This window comes from Macaca thibetana, chromosome 10 (assembly GCF_024542745.1).
Source record: "Macaca thibetana thibetana isolate TM-01 chromosome 10, ASM2454274v1, whole genome shotgun sequence".
In the NCBI taxonomy this organism is placed as follows: domain Eukaryota; kingdom Metazoa; phylum Chordata; class Mammalia; order Primates; family Cercopithecidae; genus Macaca; species Macaca thibetana.
In genome coordinates, this window is record NC_065587.1 from 85,336,656 (window position 1) to 85,355,369 (window position 18,714).

The 18,714-nt window shown below is 43.7% G+C and overlaps 2 protein-coding genes across 2 annotated transcripts in view; one reads left to right on the plus strand and one right to left on the minus strand.

Moving 5' to 3' along the window:
• Positions 1-18,714, minus strand: part of LOC126929186 (eukaryotic initiation factor 4A-I-like) — a 515,423-nt gene that overhangs the window by 440,693 nt on the left and 56,016 nt on the right. The gene's annotated exons all lie outside the window — the stretch shown is intronic.
• DSTN (destrin, actin depolymerizing factor) overlaps positions 1-18,714 on the plus strand; it is a 1,228,633-nt gene that overhangs the window by 242,007 nt on the left and 967,912 nt on the right. The gene's annotated exons all lie outside the window — the stretch shown is intronic.

Sequence of the window (18,714 nt, forward strand, 5' to 3'; positions counted from 1 at the left end):
TTCTTTCTCCTGCTGCTTGTTAATGGCCTCTTATTTTTCCTTTGGGAAAGCAGCCTCGCTCCCTTGCATGGAGTATTGCTAGGCTCTCAGGAGTGGGTCAACCAGATCTCTGGAAACTTCAGTGAATCTTACAAGGACCAAAAATGTTTTTTTTCTGTATAGAATCTCAAGACTATGTGAATTCCTGTCCTTTCTGAATCAGGTCAGATTTTTTTTCTATTTTGTGGACACTTAAATCCCTCTAATAAATTATATTTCTCCCTTCCGTGGTCTGGGATGTATTTCTCTGGCTTGCACTTAAAGGACCTTTACAGATAAAACTGTGAAAGTCATCACAACGTTGATTTCTGCTCCTAGTCCCGCCCCAGTTGCTGCCTTCCCAGAAGTCGTCATTCAGGTACGGTTCTGTCTCAGTCAGCTCCGGTGACTTGCCTGCGGCTGACTTCTGTGAATTTAGGCTTCCACTGTCTACCTGGCTATGATTGTCGTAGGGGAGCTGTTAGGGCAGCAGAGGTGCTGATCGTTTAGTGACAGGTGCAATCGTTACTACTTTCTAGCTTTCTAGCATGGGTGTTGTCTGACTTGGTGAGAGTGAGCAGGAAGGGAAGATTGTGGTGTGGAGGTTGGAACTACAGAATGGATGAAATGAGGGGAGGGCAGAGGAGTCACAAGGAAGGACAAAGTGGTCAAAGTATAAAAACATCTCAACTACCATCTGAGGCCAAGGTTGAGTCTCTTACGGATTTTGCTTGGAGGACACTTTGGCCAGCTGTTTTTATGTTACCAGAAGTGGGAAGATTAATATATGGATATTGGTCCAGATGGAAACAGGGCATATCTGGCTTCTGCATACTTATTTTCCAAAAGCTCATTTGTAAAGCAGTTGTGTGGAACTCGGGATGTGTGTTCTCATGGAAACAATGCAATAAAGGGCAGCCATAAAAGCTCAAGTTAAGCCAGATCACAGCCGGGCGGGCCGCTCCACGTGCGGAGGCTCCATCTACCACGATGAGGAGAGCCGGCCTGGAGATAGAGCCGATGCTGGACAAGCTGAGCTCAGTGATGTAGGGAGGACACTGAGGTATCACTTGAGCCCCTGAATCTGTCTGTGCCTGCAGCACCTCTTACAAATTTCCTGGTGATGCAGCCCCAGCCTCAATAGACTCTCTTGTCCAAAATCTTCCTTGTACAACCACCACAAGCACCACAAACTACTCCTCTTTCCCTCTTTGGAATCCCAATGTCACGTATTACCTGTGGCTCTCAACTCAAATCTTAAAATGGACAGAGTTAGGTGCCTTGCCCTTCTCAATCAGATGCCACCAGAAAGAAAAAACGAATGAAATGCAGTCACCATCCTTAGCTCAAAGCCTGGTGAGAGGGAGAGAACAAATACAACTGATTGATGAAGCACAGAGAGGAAAAGCAACTTGGCCAAAGACACAGAGCTCATCATCATGGAGTTTGAGTTCAAACTCAGACAGTCTGATTCCAGAGCCTGGCAAATTTGACTATCACTCACATTACCTCTCTTTGAACTGTGAAAGATGTTTTTATAGGCATTTTTCTCAAGTTTTTATTTGAAAAGGCTTTGCCCAATGGCCCACAAAGACCTGGGGTGAGGGCAGGAGCTGGAATGGGCTTGTCCTTACCCAAATTTATCTTTCACTGGCCTGATGCTGCATGGGGGTTCCTGGGGATAGCTGCTCCTCTGGTCCAAAGTATCACAATCTAAACAGATTTGCAGATGTTCAACTCCTGTTTTGCCTTTATCAAGTTCAGCTGACAGTCCAGTGGGACCGGTTGCATTTGTACCATGCACTCCAGCCCTCTCCCCACCGCTCCCCACCCCAGGATGGTTCCCTGAGGAATTGGAAGAAGCCATAGCTGTTGCCTCTGGTTTCCTTCAGCTCCTGCCACAGCAGCAGTTGTTCAGAATTTCATTACTTCTCTAACATTTTCAGTAAAGTCACTTGACACTCACCATTGTCCTGCCTTCCTTAGAGCACGTCACCTTCAGTCTTCATGCACCAGAGAATCAAGTTGCTAACAAGGTGCTGCAGAGAGGAAAGCCATGTTGGAAATCCCAGGCTGGCAGAAACCTGGAGAGCAGCTCTTTTCCTAGGACTTCATTTCCATGGCCAGAAGGAGAGCAGCCTTTCCTAAATCGCACCTGCCTCAAAGTTGGCCCATTTCTCTATTGCCTTGATCTCAATTAAAAAAAAAATTACAACGATGTCCTTTAAAGAATGCCACTAATAGCCTCTTGGCCTTCTACAGGATAAAGCAGCCAATTCGTTGGTCTGTCTCTATAGAAATGATTTCTCTACTGTGTGGAGAAAATAAAATCCAAGATGAAGATGGTTATGTAAGAGGTATCTAAGTGGGATCTAGGGGGCATAAGGAGTTGGATCCCAGTCATGTGCACACTTAGATGCAATCTGACCTGTTGAACTGGGCCAAATTGTAAAACCAGCTGCACTGGACTTGAATTGTTTATACTGGGCCTGATCACCAACCTCCTGGAAAGACAGCTAGGCCAAACAAGACTGAAAGACATCCTAAGCTGTTAACCAGCCATCATCAATCGTGGACTATATGAAAATCTTCCAGGTATGTAAACTTATAGAAAACCTTTATAAGCTCCTGACCAACCTTGCCTGATCCAGTCGCTTGCTAGATCTGTGTCTCTTGAATTGCAGTTCTTAAGACCTTAATGAAAACACTTTTTCTTTTGTTTGTTGTACTGCAGTGTTGGTTTGGTTTCTTATTAGTTGACAACTGTTCCAACAACAGGTTTCTTTTACCCATACGATTGCTACTTAAAATGGGGTGAATGCCCACATCCCCTGGCAGCTTATTAGAAATGTAAAATCTCCACCCCCATCCCAGATCTTCTGAATCACAATCTTCAGTTTAAGAAGCTCCCCAAGTGATGTGCATTTAAGTTAGAAAAACACAGATCTAGATCAGTGGTTCTCAAACTTTCTCGAGGATTAGAAATCCCTGGAGGGCTTGTTAAAACCCAGATAGCGGCCAGGCGCGGTGGCTCAAGCCTGTAATCCCAGCACTTTGGGAGGCCGAGACGGGCGGATCACGAGGTCAGGAGATCGAGACCATCCTGGCTAACACGGTGAAACCCCGTCTCCACTAAAAAATACAAAAAACTAGCTGGGCGAGGCAGCGGGCGCCTGTAGTCCCAGCTACTCGGGAGGCTGAGGCAGGAGAATGGCGTAAACCCGGGAGGCGGAGCTTGCAGTGAGCTGAGATCCGGCCACTGCACTCCAGCCTGGGCCACAAAGCGAGACTCCGTCTCAAAAAATAAAAAATAAAAAAATAAAACCCAGATAGCTGGGCCTTACCCCGGGGTTTCTGATTCTTTTGTTGTGGAGTGAGGCCTGAGAATTTGCATTTCTAACCAGTTCCCAGATGATGTAGATGTTACTTGCTGAGAACCACACGTTGAACATCCCCAAGCTAGATCATCACTTCAGAAACCACTATGAAATTTTTTTTCCTTCTTCATTTTCAATCCATTGCAGACTGATTCTTTTGTAAAATATAATAAACATAAATTACAAAAAATAGAAAAGACACAAAACAAAGCCCTGATTTATTAACATTATTGTTAGATTCAACAGACATAAAATTACTGTCAAATTGATGTAAGAGCTTCTAAACATTTACTCAGTTTCTGAACTTACCTAACACAGACCAGTGACAAATAGTTTGGAGATCATGGTTTAGGTAGCACTGGTCACAGCAGCAACTCTAAAGTACAGTAGGGACACCCCTGGGGAACTCCAAGACCCCTTTGGGGATCCACAAGGTCAAAATAATGTTCATAATGATGCTAACATGTTAGTATTATTATATATAGTAGAGTTTTCCACAGGCTACATGTAATGCAAAGGATTGGACTGCTTTAAATGCAGAAGTAGATGAGAGAATACCGTCAGTTGTCTTCTTTGAAGCCAGACATTAAGGAGGTTTGCAAAAAATATAAAACAGGCTGAGTGTGGGGGCTCACACCTATAGTCCCAGCACTTTGGGAGGCTGAGGAGGGAGGCTTACTTGAGGCTAGGAGTTTGGGACCAGCCTGGGCAACATAGCAAGACTTCCATCTCTACAAAAATAAAAATAACAAAATTAGCCAGGCATGGTAGCATGCACCTGTAGCCCCAGCTACTCGGGAAGCTGAGGTGGGAGGATCATTTGAGGCTGCAGTGGGCTATGATCAATTGTGCCACTGTGCTTCAACTTAGGGGACACAGAGCAAGACCCTGTCTCTAAAAATAAATAAAGTAAAACAGTGTCACTCTTGATTATTTCTTACTTTTTTGGTTTCAGAAAATAGTTATTTTTATAAAATGTAACAAAGAATGTGTTACTATTGTTAAATTAATTAATATTGTTGAAACCCCTCAGTTTTAATATCTCCTGTGGTAAATACGGATTGTATAGCTCACATAAATAAACGCTCTTTGTAGTTCCTCATAGTTCTGAAGAATGTAAAGGGGCCCAGAGCCCAAACAGTTTGAGAACAGCTGGTCCCAGTCATCTTCGGAGAACAATTGCACTCATCTTGCTTGTGATTTTCAAATGCCTGAGTCTGCATGAATTGCAGGCCTGAGGAATTTGGAGCAGAACTGCAGTAGGTTGCCTTTTTTCTACGTTGAACAGTAGGAAAAAGAGGGGTAGGGTAGAGCTTGTGACTCATTCTCTGTTTGCTCCATTGAGGATTCTGTTGAGCTTCAAGTTACAGAAATCACCAACACTGTGGCTTCAGAAAATTAGATTTGTTTTTCTCACATAACAAGAAATATGGAGGTCCATTTTAGTGGTTTAATAATGTCACTAGTGACTGATCCTTTCTTGATTTTTGCTAACATATATTTAATATATGGTCTTCGTTCCTCATGTTCATTTCATGGTTCCATCTACTTTCCAAAGATGGGGAAGGGTGAAGGGCAAAGGTGTCTGCTGATTGAGCCAAGCCCCTTCAGTGTTTCCTGATTACAACACACGGACTCTTCTATCTGCAGTGAGCGCTAAGACATGATTTGTAACCAGACATGCTGCTTGACCAAATAAAATCAGGATTTTCTTAACAAGAAAAAGGGGAGAATGGGTATTGGGAGGCAACTGTCAGTATCTGCCACATGCCAGAATCCTTAGAACTTAGCAGAATGCCTAGCCAAGAGTAAGGCTCAATAAATACTGGTTGGATGAATGAGTGAGCTATATTACATGTACATAATCAGGTCTAAGGGGACACAAAATGACATCAGAATCAGATAGGGAATGGTAGTGGGGATAGTAATTGAAATGATCCATGCACTGAAAAAGGAAGGGACCCTCCTCCCTCCTCATCACTCACTTTCTCTGAGGCCTTCCCTGAGGTCTTTATGTTCTCAACTTGGCAAGTTCTTTTTCTCCATTGGTCCCTGGTGCTTATATGGTTCCCCTTAATGGAGCAGTCTTGAGGCTCTAGAAAAACTTACAGCAGCCTTATCTTCCCAAAGTGCTCTAGCCCCTAAAATATTCCTCCTCTAGGCCAAAAGCTTCTCTTTTCACCTGCACTTAAAGTGAAACAATTTGTATTATGAAAAATTTTGAAAATGTAAACATGCAAAAAAGATAAGCAAGACTACTATAATCTAGAGCAAGCCAGTCTCAATATTTTGATGCATAGCCTTCTAAAATTTTCTCTTTCTATATATACTTTCTTGTTTACAAGTTTGGAATACATACTATACTGTTTTGTATTCCTCAATTTACTCTATCGTAAACACTTTTCCATGCCAAGTAACAAATGTGTGCTATAATTCTACGTGTTGCTATTGGATTTCATTGTAATGTCTCATTTGCAACTGATCTCACAAGTTTCCACAGCTCCACAAATCAGACCTCAGGATTCAGATCCACTATGTCAGTTAGGGTCCTATGAGAAGCAAATGCTAAGATAGAAGGAGAAATGCAAAAGATTTAATGGAAGAAATTCTGTAAAGGGTAAAAGGGAGGGGAATGTGAGTAGGCAGGGAAAAGCTTCAGAGTAGATGCAGGCCTGACTCTTGTGAAAGGAGAAAGAGAAGGAAGAGGTTTGGGTAGGATGAGTCTATAGACTGCAGTACAGCTCTGAGAAAGTCACAGCCAGGCCAGTGAGGAGCCTCAGAGCAAGAATTGTCCATTAGGAAAGTCCTGATAGAAATGGCCTGGTTCTTGGACCCTTATGGAGTTTAATCATTTGCTGGCAGACACCTGAGTGTGAACATTGCAGTGGATCTGAAGTTGCAGCAGCTGGAGGCTCTTAGCCAAGGACATTCCTCTCAGTAGGTCCTCTTAGAAGTTCATGGATGTCATGTGAATTCTCATAGAGATTCTGCAATTTCCAGCAGAGTATGTAAATGGAGCGGAACCTAATTAGTCTAGAATAATGGGCCAACTGTCCTGTGCTAAGCTCTTTTATTAGGGAAAATGTTTAGGAAGCCACTCCCATACACTGGTCCTTTCTGGCAATAGTCTGGGGACTTATTGCTTTCATAGTATTGACTGCGAATGAGCTGTTTACTTAACTGACAACAAAAGAAGGATGACCAAGTCAGTATAAGCAATAATTAGGAGAGAAGTAAGTCCATGGTGCATGGTACAAAGACTCATGTGCTTGCTAAGAACAATAACTCTCTCAGGCCAGGGCAGGAGTGCATTCTGGGTCCCTCATAATATGCATCAATCTGACAGTCTGTATTGATCTCTAAAGATTGACTGTGACTACTTTGGAGCATGTCTCTTCTGGCTAGCACTGACTGGTGGCCCTTTTTAACTGTTTCAGCACACTTTGCTTCTCCCTCTAATCCAGGAATTGAAAACTCAAATTTATATGAGGGGCTGCGCCCTAGAAGCTGAGCCTGGTACAGGAATTTTGGTGCATTTGACTTGCTGCAGAAGTACTCTCTGAATAGGGTGTGAGGGAAGCAGGGTGGAGTTGGGGAAGAAGCTGAGCTAGGATATAGCCTCAGCTGGAGTCCTGCTTCAGCCTGATTCCAGAGGGAGCTCTGGTGCCTGAGTTGTATCACCTGGAGACAAGGAGACATGTTTTTTTGTACACCTATATTGGTCAGTCATTGGCAAGGCTGCTCCTTATGGGAAAGAGCACAAAATCTTCCAGGGAGGCAGTTCCTATTTGACTGAAAAGGAGTCAGCTGGGAACTGTGTATCTTAAACAAAAGCCTTAAGCCAGGTGTGGTGGCTCACACCTGCAACCCCAACACTTTGGGAGGCCAAGGTGGGTGGATCACTCAAGGTCAGGAGTTTGAGACCAGCCTGGCCAACCTGGTGAAACCCCGTCTCTATGGAAAAAATACAAAAGTTAGCCGGGCATGTTGGTGGGCACCTGTAGTTCCAGCTACTCAGGAGGTTAAGACAGAATAATTACTTGAACCTGGCAGGTAGAGGTTGCAGTGAACTGAGACTGCACCACTGCACTCCAGCTTGGGCAACAGACTGAGACTCCATCTCAAAAAAAAAAAAAAAAAAAAAAAAAAGCCTTACGATTCCAACATCAGAAGTCCTACCTATAGGAGCAATTGGGATGCGTCTGGGTGCGGTGGCTCATGCCTGTAATCCCAGCACTTTGGGAGGCCGAGGTGGGTGGATCACCTGAAGTCAGGAGTTCGAGACCAGCCTAGCCAACATGGTGAAACTCCATCTCTACTAAAAATACAAAAATTAGCTGGGCGTCGTGGTGGGTGCCCATAATCTCAGCTACTTGGAAGGCTGAGACAGAAGAATTGCTTGAACAGTTGCAGGAGGTGGAGGTTGGAGTCAGCCAAGATCACACCACTGTACTTCAGCCTGGGAGACAGAGTAAAACTCTGTCTCAAAAAAAAAAAAAAAAAAAAAAAAGGTAGGGGGAGGGATGCAAATGGTCACCATGTATATAAATAAAATAGTTATAATTAAGCATTAATCAGGCTGGACTTTAACCCACTTCCTTGTAATTGACAGTCACACAGCACTAGATACTGGCTATTTGCATCCCCATTGTTCCCATAGATCGGATTTTTGATGTTAGAATCATACGTCTTTGGTTTAAGAATTGCTTAAGGTGTTTTTGAGATCCAGAATTCCAGTGAAACAGCGTTGACACCAACTAGTCTGAAGACTCCCACAGAGGAAAGAAATCTGCATGAGAATACAGTTTCTTCATCTCCCTGTCCTATGACTTCACCCTGCACTCTTTGACTAATCAATAATCTCCACATTTCAGTCCACACCAAAACCCTAAAAACCTGTATCCCCATACTTCTTGGGGAGACGCATCTGAGGCTTCCTCTTGTCTCTTCATTCAGCAGTTTTGTGATTATACCTCTTTCTCTGCTGCAACCCGGTGTCCCAGCATATTGACTTGGCTGTGCACATCAAGCAATGGACCTATTACTGCTACAATCACATCCATTCACACTCCAGCCAGCAGGAAGGAGAAAGGGCAAAGAAGGGCAAGCACTGGCCTTTGAAGGATGTTTCCAGGAAGTTGCAGACAGCATTTTCACTTATATCCTGTTGGTTAGGAAGTAACTACATAGCCATGTCCAAGTGGCAAGAAGGCTGAGAAATGCTTTACACAGTTGTGGCCCAACCTACTTTTCCTATTTATTCCCTTCTACTTATCTTCATAAATTTGCTTATTCATTAACTTTCTCACACATTCACATTCCCTTGCTCATTAAATATTTACTAGTCTCTATTTTGTGCTACACCTTATATTATCCATTAGATATTCAGGGGTAGATCAGGGCCATTGTACTCAAGGAGTTTCTATTTGATAGGGGTGAACAATACTATGAAATGAGTGAGAACAATACATTCTTATAGGTGCTAAGAAATCTTTCTGCAGAAGGGACAAAGGCTGGAATGGTGGATTTTACTTGGGGGAACCAGAAAATACTCATCAAGGAAGTGACTTTTGAGCTGAATATTGACAAAGGCTAAATTAGATATGTGGGAAGGGCATTTCAGGCAGAGTATAGCATGAACAATAGCTTGGGGTTGTACACAGCATGACCCATTTCAGAAATGGCAAGACTCTGGTAAGTGAGAATCTATGGTGCAACAGGGGCTGGGAGGTAGAGGAAGGAGGCTGGGGGCAGCTAAAGTTGAGGATACAGGCAGAGGCGGATCCTGGAAGATCTTAAAGTTATCCTAAGGCTGTGAGTTGCCAACTTCCAGCATAAGCACCATTTATTTATTTATTTATTTATTTAGAGATAGGGTTTTGTTCTGTCACCCAGCCTGGAGTATGGTGTGATCATAGCTCACTACAGCCTTAACCTCTTGGGCTTGAGTGATCCTCCCACTTCAGCCTCCCAAGCATCTAAGACTAGAAGCATGCATCTCCACACCCAGTTAAAGCATCTAGTTTTTGAGGGCTTCTGTAGATTTGGGAGCTTGCTCTGTCCATGTGCATGACAGGCTAGAAATACTGAAAAATTATCACTTCCCTCTTCCCCCAGGAATGGCCTTGAAACAATGATTAAAAAGAATTGGTGGATAAAAATTCCAGCTCCTTGGCCCTGAGCCCCAGTTGCCTAAATAGTAACTCAGATAGTAACTTGGTTGGCAACTTACCTTGTATTGGTTTCCATCCCTTCTCTCATTCTCTTTTCTCTTTATGGGTATTTTCTGGAATCAACTTCCAAATATATTTCTTGCACTAGAATTCTGCCTCTGCGTTGACTTCTAGGGGAACTATACAAAACAATTGTGTGACTTTTACTAAAGGTAGATTGGCGCCATGGGATGACTATTTACTAACAGCCTTAGCAAAGTAAGCTTACTGAAGTGAGGACTTGGTCTCATTTATCCTTGAACTCCTTGACCCATAAAAGGCACACAACACACATTTGTTACATAAATGAATAAAACTTGGCAGATAACTTTAAGGTAAATGTTACACAACCCCAGTTCAGAAATGATGCTGGACAGGGACTTTCTCACCAGCTAACTTTCTTTGTAAACTCCTCTACCTGTTCCATCTTGAAGACCATACTTATCTTTCGACTCCTCAGGCTAGTCTCAAGATTCTCCAAATTCCTCTCCCTTTACGTTCAGAACTATTATCTAGCTCTCTCTTTATCTACCTTAACCAACTCTATCATGAAGCTTCTCATTCTCAGAAGCCTCAAGGTATTTTTCCAAATAAAAACTGCCTCTCCCAGAGGTTATTTCTTAAAATTGAGTATGTTATTCCCTAACCTTGTGGTGAGTTAGGCAAAGCAGATGAAGAAAGGTTTAGCAGGTTTTGGCCTGGGTGTAGTTTCTATAATCCCTTGCTGCTAGAGGGTCATGTGGCCAAAGGTCTCAAGATTTGTGACTTTCCCAATTTCTTCTATAGATAACATCACTATTTGGCCAGAAGCAGTGGCTAACACCTATCATACTAACACATTGGGAGGGTGAGGTGGGAGGATGGTTTGAGCCCAGGGGTTTGAGACCAGACTGGGCAACATGGTAGAAACCCATCTCTACAAAATATTTTTTTGAAACCTGAGCACAGTGGTGTGTACCTGCGGTCCCAGCTATTCAAGAGACTGAGACGGGAGGATTGCTTGAGCCCAGGAGCTCGAGGCTACAGTGAGCCACTGCACTCCAGCCTGGGTGACAGAGTGAGACCCTGTCTCTGTAAAAAACAAACAAATAAAAATCACTAATGTAAAATCTAAGATTGTTTTCTTTTTGAGATGGTTTTCAGACTGACCCCCCGACCCTAAGACTCGTGACCCATGACTCCACTGGTCCTGTGGCCGCGCCCAGAGGTGGACTCAGTGCACAAGGACTGTTTTCTACACTCCTGTGATTTCATCCCCAACCAATCCCTAGCCCTGTGCTCATCACATTGTCCACAGAACCCCTAACCTCTGAGCCTTCAGGGAGATGGATGTGAATGCAACACCATGGTCTCAGTGAATCGGTTTTGTCTGTGCAGTGGGCAGGAAGAATTCATCATGTGATTACACGTTTTAAAAACAAACCAACGAAAAATTCAAGGCTGCACTTGCTGATGGTCAGTTTTCTGATCTTGAGTACACATTGACTCAAAATGGATCATGAATGAAAAGCTATCTTTTATTGGTCATTATGATCCAACCAAAATAAATTTCTGTTCTATCAACCTTGTTCCCTGAGGAAGATGAAGGTCTTCCTTCATCTTCTACGTCCTTCTCTCTGGGTCTGAAAGGGAGACACACCAGTGAGAAAGAGGCCCCCCTTTATTGACTCAAGGCTGGAAGAGGCTAGGCCTGACAGCACGGGCAGGGATGGAAAGTTGGCAGTGTCCTAGGATCACTGAGCTGAAACGACAGCTCTCCCTGGTGTAGGAAGGGTGGAGGCCTGTGGGCCCAGCCTTGAACAGGAAAAGTCTGGAATTTCCTCCTCCATCCTGAGATGGACACAGCTGAGCCACTTCCTACAGGGGACATAGGAGAACAAGATGGTGCCATTTTATTCTCTATGTCCACATAATTCACAAATGGGGGATTTTTTTTTTCTGTAAGTGCCTGAGGTTAAAGAGAATCTAGGTGAACACATGTGTGGGCAGCCTGTGTGGGAGCATGTTGCTCCATTCTGCCCAGTCCCTAGAAGATTCCTTCTGCTAGCATGGAACTATGCCTGTCTCATTCTCCCCTCCTCCCATCCTCCCCTTCCACCCTATCAATTACAGAAATTAGGGGCAGAATCAGGCTAGGAGGAAAACATAACTAATACATAAAACAGGCTCTTTGTCATCTTCTCCTAGACTCAGAGAGACTAGCCCAAGAGGTGAGAGAAACCTTTATTCCACACAACCCTTTGGTGGCCACACACACTTCTACTTTCCCAAAGCAGCCTTATAACTGCCCAGTGAGTTCACATTGCTTCCTACCTAGGAAGAGCTGACTTATCAAGGAAGGGGAATTGCAATAGAGAAAGAGTAATTCCTACACAGCTGGCTGTGCCGAAGACCAGAATTTTGTCATGACTCAAATCGGTCTCCCTAAGCATTCAGGGATCAGAGTTTTAAAGAATAATTTGGTGGGTGCTGGGGGAGGGGCAGTGAGTGAGGAGTGCTGATTGATTGGGCCAGAGATGAAATCACAGGGAGTAGAAGCTGTCTTCTTGCACTGAGTCAGTTCCTGGGTGGTGGCCACAAGATCAGATGAGCCACTTTATCCATCTGAGTGGTGCCATCAAGTGCAGGGTCTGCAAATTATCTCAAACACTGATCTTAGGTTTTCGAATAGTGATTTTATCCTCAGGAGCAATTTGAGGAGAGCCAGAATCTTGTAGCCTCTAGCTGCATGACTCCTAAACCATAATTTCTTAACTTTTGGCTAATTTGGGCAGTCTAGTCCCCAGGCAAGAAGAGGCTTTGTTTTGGGAAAGGGTTGTTACCATCCTTGTTTCAAACTAAAGGCTATAAACTAAGTTCCTTCCAAAATTAGTTTGGCCTACACCCAGGAATTAACAAGGACAGCTTGGAGGTTAGAAGCAAGATGGTGTTAGTTAGGTCAGGTCTCTTTCACTGTCTCAGTTATAATCCTGCAATGGTGGTTTCATTAGAGTTTTTCAAACGTCACATGCATAGGAACACTAGTGAAGCAACAATAACCAATAGGAAAACAAGAAAATCTAGACAGGAACGAAGGTAGAGAAAGCAGTTCCGGGCCAAGGAAAACCCACTCAGTATCACTCTTAGCTGCTAGGGACCAGCACTGATGTTACTGGGGGTCCTTGCTCCCAGAGCTCCCAAGATGGCAGCGGGCCACTTCCAAGATGGTGGCAAGCCTCATGTTCTCTGACCGGGGTTCTGGGCCTCACAGATTCCAAGGAATGGAATCTTGGGCCATGGGGTGAGTGTGACAGCTCTATTAGAAGCTGTGGGTCACAGAAGAGAATCGTGGAACCCAGTGACTACTGTTCAGCTCGATTAGGACAAACCCAGGCACTTAGCCATGCAGGAACAATGGCAAGCCTTTAGCCTGACTGGGAGTGGCAATGGGCACCTCCCTGGATCAGGAGCATAGGGGACACCCTGCCTGATCCGCAGGGATGGAAGTCAGCGGCGGGTCTGCGACAGCGGCAAACAGCAGTGGTGGAAAAGCCAGCGAAAGCTCAGCTTGAGCCCTAACAAAACACGTACCAGAAGAGTGCAGTTGCAAGATTTAACAGAGTGAAATAGAGTGAAAACAGAGCCCCCATATAAGGGGAGGGGACCCAAAGGGTGTTGCCATAGCGGGCTCGAATGCCTGGGTTTATATCCTGATCCTTGTCCCTCCCATTGTGCTCTCAGGCAATAGATGATTGGCTATTTCTTTACCTCCTGTTTTTGCCTAATTAGCATTTTAGTGAGCTCTCTGATTGGTCTGGTGTGAGCTAAGTTGCAAGCCCCGTGTTTAAAGGTGGATGTGGTCACCTTCCCAGCTAGGCTTAGGGATTCTTAGTTGGCCTAGGAAATCCAGCTAGTCCTGTCTCTCACTAACACTCTTGCAGGGAGTGTAGATGAGGTAGGGCTGGAGGTGGGAGGAGTGGGGCGGGATGTCAAGAGCCCAGAATCTGACTGCCTGAGTTCAAGGCCTGGCTATCTCATCTGCATGACCTCAGGCAAGTCAGTAAACATTCTTTGTTTGTTTTCCTATCTGTTAATCTTAGGACACAGCTATTTTAAGGATTAGATTTGTTGGAGAATTCTTCCCGCAGAGCCTAGTCACAATAAGTGCTAAATACATGTCTATTATTATTAGTGGTAGTACAAGTAGTAGTATTATGATTTGATCATAAATGAAATTAGCTATTATTAATTACAAAAAATCAGGCAGAAACATGGTTAAAGGCCCTTATTAACTCATGCTATTAGGCCATAAATCCCCGAGTTTTTTATTTTATTTTGTTTTATTTTTTATATACATACCCAAAGCATCACTGTTAGGCTGTGCCCTGAAGCAGTGTCAGTCTTTTAAAAACATGAACAAATAATCATCTTTGTGTGGACTTTTAGGGTAATCAAATCTTCCTTTCCAGAGTCCTGTTAGAGTGAACATGCCCTCTTTCTTATAAAGGATTTTAAAGTCATTGTTGGGGCTCAGAAACTGATACCCCAAAATATAACGCATTGACATGCTGAGCTGAAGAAAAAGCAGAAGAAGCCTTAAGGTCCTCCCCTACCTAAGATCCAGACCCACCAGGAGAACACTTGCTTTTTCTTACCCTCCCTGTAAGACCAAGAACGTAACCACCCCTGAACAGACCCTTTCACTGTCAAAGAAAACTATCTACAAATCTTCCTTGGGATCCATGCCTTCTCACTAGCAATTCTTCAACAGAATTCCTCTTTTCCTCCCTTCCATAATCTGTTTACCAGGATGATAGATATGCCTCTGAATCTCACTGGTGGATGATTGGGTCCCCTGTATACATGTTAAATAATAAAGGCTCCCTTGTATACATGTTAAATACATTTGTATTCCCTTTTTCCTATGAATTGTGCTCATGTCAGTGATTTTTGAACCTCATCAGAGTGTGAGGCCCCTACTTCAAGCTCTGATGCTCAGGGCAGGACTTAGTGCCAGAAGGAACTAGGACATCAAGTGGCCTGAGTTCTCAGTCTCTCTTCCATGCAGCATGATCTGAGAGATACACTGGCTTTGGCAGCTGTCTCTTTCCTTCCTCCTCCCTTCCTTTCTTCCTTCCCTGTCTCCCTGTCTTTCTTTTTTCTCCGTTTGTTATATTTTTGCTTCTTATGATTATTCCTGTCTTTGAAAGAGGAAGCACTAACAGAAAAGGGCCAGTAGCCCATTTTCATGCCCACTAGTCTGCCCTGACTCTAAGGGGTACACCAGGGTGCTTGTTGAGATTCCTCACAACATCCCTTAGGCCACAAATAGCTCCTTGTTTGTGAATTGCTCTTTCTGGGTTTTTAACCACATTTTAATCTTTATATTCAGCCCTGGGATGGTTCAGCCTTGAGCCTTTGTCACTGTCTTCTTTCCCTGACGGGATGACTTGAAGGAGACTTCTCAGTCATTTTAGATAAAATGGCTCATGCCTGTAATCCCAGCACTTTTGGAGGCCAAGGCGGGCTGATCATGAGGTCAGGAGTTCGAGACCAGCCTGACCAACATGGTGAAATTCTGTCTCTACTACCAGTCTTTACCAAAAATACAAAAATTAGCCAGGCATGGTGGCGCACACCTGTAATCCCAGCTACTCAGGAGGCTGAGGCAGGAGAATCGCTTGAACCTGGGAGGCGGAGGTTGCAGGGAGCCGAGATTGCACCACTGCACTCCAGGCTGGGCAACAGAACGAGACTCCATCTCAAAAAAAAAAACAAAAAATCTAGGAGATTTCAAGGGAATATTCTCTAGTAGAGTAGTGGAATTTCCTATAATGTAGTATTCTGTAGTCAAAGATATTTGGAATTGCTGGTTAGAATAAACTTTTTTTTTGGATTGTAAAACATGCAAAATCTCTAATTTTTGTTTGTTTGTTTGTTTGAGACGGAGTCTTGCTCTGTTGCCTAAGCTGGAGTGCAGTGGTGTGATCTTGGCTCACTGCAAGCTCCGCCTCCCAGGTACACACCATTCTCCTGCCTCAGCCTCCCAAGTAGCTGGGACTACAGGCACCCGCCACCATGCCCTGCTAATTTTTTGTATTTTTAGTAGAGACGGGGTTTCACCATGTTAGCCAGGATGGTCTCGATCTCCTGACCTCGTGATCTGCCCCCCTCTGCCTGCCAAAGTGCTGGGATTACAGGCTTGAGCCACCAAGTTCGGCCAAAATCTTTAATAGATTAAGATTGAGAAATAAAATTCTAAAGGCCTCCAACTGACTGAACTAATGCCATCTTGGTCAAGAAGACTCCAGAGAAACCTTGGATGTTGAATTCCCAGCCCTGATGGGATGGGAGGCCAGGCAACTACTCATTACACCCCTCCCTTCATCTGCTCATCTGTCATTAGGCATTCTTCCTAAGGGCTAACCAGAAACCAGCCCTTCCAAAAGACTGCATTGCTGATTTCAACCAACTGCCTGACTGCTGCCTTTTCCTTTTGTGCTTTCCATGTAGGGACTGACCTGCATTCCTTCCAGATAAGAGACCACCAATCATGGAGTGGTTTTGGCATTTTGCTGAGTATGTGCAGGGAGGATTTTCATGTCCTGTACTTCACCTTTTGCAGTCAGAGTATCGAAAACTTCACGTTTCAGATTGTGCTAATGCTGCTCCCCCAACCTTTTTTTTTGAGATGGGGGTCTCACTCTATTGCCCAGGATAGAGCACAGTCATGCAATCTCAGCTTACTGTAGCCTTCACCTTTCAGGTTCTAGCCATCCTACCACATCAGCCTCCTGAGTAGCTGAGACTGCAGGCGCAGGCCACCACACCTGGCTAATTTTTGTGTTTTTTGTAGGCCCAGACTGGTCTTGAACTTGTGGGCTCAAATGATCTGCCCACCTTGACCTCCCAAAGTGCTAGAATTACAGGTATGAGCCACCATGCTCAGCTTGGGCATGGGATTCGTTGAGAGGCATGAAGCTCAACTGCACATATGCATATTTCTCCTTTCATAAATATTTAATGGCTCCTCCTCCAGCTGATTGAATTTCAGTGTGTTGGCCACCCTGCTGAGCATAAATCACTATCTCATTCTTCCCACCATGGAAGTGTCTGTTTCTGGCTTCTGGGTGGAGATTACACTTCCCAGCCTATCAGAATGGCCACCCTGCAGGTTGCAACCCTTTGTGAGAGATAAGTCTCACCTTTCCAAATTTATGAACCTCATCAGTTTTCAGTTGGCAATATGCATTGTAAATCTGCCAAAGATTAAACTATAATTTATAATAATTCATACACACACATGTAAAATGAGAGAAAGCACATATCAGAGGACAGTTTTCATTGAACACTATTTGGGAAATGAAGTTCTAAACAATAGAATATCCCAAAACCATTAAAAAATACTCAATGGGCTTATACGTGATTTCTTAGAAGACTGTTTGTGCTATATCAGGTAAAAATGCAAATCGCTAAAAAATATGTATAAGTTATTTTCATTAGAAAAATAGCAGTTAGGTAAATGTAAATACTTGGATGTAATTATACCTCATAGGCATAGAAAGAAGCTGGAGTTCTGTCTATTACAGTGGAATTATGACTCCCCTTGCAGTGGGAGGGTGTATTAGTTTATTCTCACTTTGCTATAAAAAATACCTGAGACTGGGTAATTTATAAAGAAAAGAAGTTTAATTGGCACAAAGTTCCTCAGGCTGTACAGAAAGCATGATGCTGGAATCTGCTTGGCTTCTGGGGAGACCTCAGGAAGCTTACAAACATGGTGGAAGGCAAAGGGGAGGTGAACACTTCACATGGCTGGAGAAGGAGCAAGAGAGAGGGGGAGGAGCCATACACTTTTAAATTTTTTTATTATTTTTTATTTTTTTGAGACAGAGTCTTGCTCTGTCACCCAGGCTGGAGTGCAGTGGCGCGATCTGGGCTCACTGCAACCTCTGTCTCCTGGGTTCAAGCGAGTCTCCTGCCTTAGCCTCCCAAGTAGCTGGGACTACAGGCACTTGCCACTATGCCAGGCTAATTTTTTGTATTTTTAGTAGAGACAGAGTTTTACCGTGTTAGCCAGGACAGTCTCAAACTCCTAACCTCATGATCCGCCTGCCTCGGCCTCCCAAAATGCTGGGATTAGAGGTATGAGCCACTGCACCTGGCCACCACACACTTTTAAACAACCAGATCTCGTGAGAACTCTCTCACCTCACTATACAGTACCAAGGAGGCATGGTGCTAAATAATTCATGAGAACTCCATCACCACGATCCAATCACCTTCCACCAGATCCCACCTCCAACACTGGGGATTAGACCTGTACATGAGATCTGGGCAGAGACACAGATCCAAACCATATCGAAGGGTGATGGGAGTGGTGGGAGAAAGGAGATAATTTATTTTATAGAAATTTTAAACTAGCGAAATTATGATTTTACTCAACTTTTTGAGGGCTTTCTTTATTTTTTAAAAGTAGAAATCTTAAAAATCTCAATGAACATGTCTAGTAGAAGTCCTTGCTCACTGTACCTTTAAGCTTCTGCTAATACAAAGGATTGAGGTGAATTGAAAAAAATACATGAACCCAGTGTTGGAGCTTTGGGTCTTATTTTTATCATGAGGAATGTTTGTCTGTCACTTAAATGTGACCGTTAGTGCTAGTTTCCTGAGAGAAAAAAAATCTACCTCTCTCAGCTTTCCAATTTTGGGCAAGAGTGTTCGCTGAAGATAAATGCGTGAGGGAATAAATGAAGAATAGGTGTTCGTGGTTAACATCTAATTGCTACAGAGTTGGGGAGTAGAAAAATGAGAATGTCTATAAGGAATTGCTTTCTTCCTCCCCCACCTTCCTACCACACATCAACCGAAATGGAACGAGTTGTTGGTTTTCTTTCTTAACTGTACCAGGGAGCTGTTTTAATAATTCTTTGTTCACAAGCTCCTGGTACCTCCAATATATTTCCCCTATCAGCCAATTTTGTGTCCATTGTTCATAGAATTGTTGCTGTCTTTCAAGAAATGGGAACACTGTTACAGTTAAGTAATAAAGAGATAATGTTGGGTAACAGATGCATGTGGAACAAAGAGCTAGAAAGATTTCATGATATCCAGTGAGTTATGACTAT